This window comes from Bison bison, unplaced genomic scaffold (assembly GCF_000754665.1).
Source record: "Bison bison bison isolate TAMUID 2011002044 unplaced genomic scaffold, Bison_UMD1.0 scf7180017864317, whole genome shotgun sequence".
NCBI lineage: Eukaryota > Metazoa > Chordata > Mammalia > Artiodactyla > Bovidae > Bison > Bison bison.
In genome coordinates this window covers 4,626,943-4,629,249 of record NW_011494889.1, presented here as the reverse complement: position 1 = coordinate 4,629,249, position 2,307 = coordinate 4,626,943, and the positions used below count along the sequence as shown (strand labels likewise).

The following is a 2,307-nucleotide window of genomic DNA, read 5'->3' as shown; positions in this document are numbered from 1 at the left end:
AGGGCCTGTAAGAGCCTATGTAGACTCTCCCAGGAACTGGGGCTGCGTGGCCACAGGTGGGTCCCCTTCCCCAACCCACAGAGCAGCACAGACTGTCTGGGCCACACATCACCACCGTCTTGGGCACCCTGCCTGCCAAACACGGGCCTCTCCTCTGGTGTACTGCCAATGTGGAAATCCCCCTTTCCTTCTTGACTATAATACGCGGTGACAGCTTATGCTGTGATTCCTTGGGGTTCGCATCTTTCCTGCCTGCCTCTGGTCCTCACTCACCTTCCCATTCCCAAGTCGGCCACTCGATGTCCGAGCAGAGTTTCTAGACCCTGAACTGTTGAGTCCTTCCCATGATGTTACTGGACCACATACCCTTTCGGAGAGATGGTTCTCAGGGCTGGCCTGTGATAACATCCCCCTGAGCCCCAGTCTCCTGCTCTTCACACGACGGAGGGGCTGACGTCTGGGAGGAATGAAACCACGAAAAGAACTTGTTAGCATGTGGAAGCCTTGACCTCAGAGGCAGTCTGGATGGTGAGTGTGCTGGACAGTAGCTCCCTTATTGCTCCGACCTGGAAATATACACAGGATGGTAATTAGTTTCCATCCCAGGCTAAGGCCATATGGAGCAGTGTCTGAGACGCTGTTTGCCTTGCGGTATCACACTATACATTAAGCATCAGCCCACTCCCTCCAGGGAACCGCCTCCCGCCTCACTGCGGGCTGTTGGTTCATGCTGAGAAACTGAACCAACTCTTGCAGGTCAGAGGTTCTTCCTGGCATTCTTTCTTTGGCATTCTGGACTGGCCTAGATTTTCTGGTCTGTCACCATTGGCCTCAAATACCACATCCCCAGAGGAAGGCAGTGAGTCTCACCAGGAGATGCAGAGGAAGGGAGCTGGCCCTAAAGGTCGGCGTGGGTTAGCCTGGCGGGAAGTGCCCTGAATGTCCCAGGTGGCACATTGCTGGGGATTATTAGTCTGGGGCTTCTGACTGTGGCTTGCAGACATATGACATGTGACCTTGGAAAGAAGATTTCAAGAACTTCAGAAAATAGTTCAGTATGACTCCATGACCAGGTATTGTAAAAGGGAATATAAGGTCTCTGGTGGCTCAGTGGTAAAGAAAGTCTGCCTGCCAGTGCAGGAGAGACTGGTTCCATCCTGGTCCGAGAAGATCCCACGTGCTGCGGCGCAATTAAGCCTGTGTACCACAACTATTGAGTCTGTGCCTGTGAGCCTGGGAACCACAGCAACTGAAACCCCCACGCCCTAGAGCCGGTGCTCTGCAACAAGAGAAGCCACTGCAATGTGAAGCCCACGTACGGCAACTCGAGAGCAGCCCCTGCTCTCCCAACTAGAGAAAAGTCCACACCCCGATGAAGACCCAGCACAGACCAAACTAATTAATGAATAAATAAAATTCTAAAAACAAAAGAGTGTAAGTCCCGAATAGAAGTTTTACAAAGTTAACTGCATGAAGGATAGGATAGTGGAGACCTGGCTCAGAAATTTTTCTTTTGATATTCACTGGGAGTTAAAATGTTAACAAACATTCAGCACGCACTAGTTGGTGGCACATCTGTTACAAATGCAGTCTTAGGCTACACAGTACCGATGAAGTAACAGCAGCTGTGATTTCTGAAGTATATGTTATGTACCAGGCATGTTCCATAAGTTACTTTAATTTCTCCAAGGCATCTGTTAGTTTCCCCCTTTTATAATGAGCAGACTGGGGATCAGGCAGATGAGGTTGCCAGTTCCAAGGGCACAGCTGGTCAGTGGCAGGGCTGGGATTTGAACCTATCAATGTCTCCCAGGTCCCTGCTCCTTCCTTTGTATGTTACCTGGAGAAGAGACGAAGCGGGTGGAGCTCCATGCAGAGGGCTGCTGAGCTTAGTTCCAGGCCTCGTGCTTTTGGAAGATGAGGACTAACTGTGCTGAATGCAGAGGAAAATGGGTTTCCCCTGTGGCTTAGTGGTAAAGAATCAGCCTGCAATACAGGAGATGCAAGTTCGATCCCTGGGTTGGGAAGATCCCCTGGAGAAGGAAATGGCTACCCACTCCAGTATTCTTGCCTGGGAAATCCCATGGACAGAGCATCCTGGTGGGCTATTGTCATGGGGTCGCAAAGTGTTAGACCTAGCTACCAAACATCAAAGCAGAGCAGATGCTGGGCTGATGAGAGGTTTGAACCACAGGTTTGAACCACAGGTGGAGGGAACTAGAGTTGCTTGCTGCTGCTGCTACTGCTGCTAAGTCGCTTCAGTCATGTCCGACTCTGTGCGATCCCATAGATGGAAGCCAACCAGGC

The 2,307-nt window shown here is 51.0% G+C and overlaps 1 protein-coding gene and 1 long non-coding RNA gene across 2 annotated transcripts in view; both read left to right on the top strand.

Annotated features, from left to right (window-relative positions):
* Nucleotides 1-2,307, top strand: part of ITPKB (inositol-trisphosphate 3-kinase B) — a 106,915-nt gene that overhangs the window by 16,544 nt on the left and 88,064 nt on the right. The gene's annotated exons all lie outside the window — the stretch shown is intronic.
* LOC104997903 overlaps nucleotides 1-2,307 on the top strand; it is a 20,492-nt gene that overhangs the window by 2,065 nt on the left and 16,120 nt on the right. Inside the window, exon 2 of the long non-coding RNA XR_826374.1 lies at nucleotides 379-381. This is a non-coding gene — a long non-coding RNA (uncharacterized LOC104997903). The remainder of the gene's footprint in view (nucleotides 1-378; nucleotides 382-2,307) is intronic.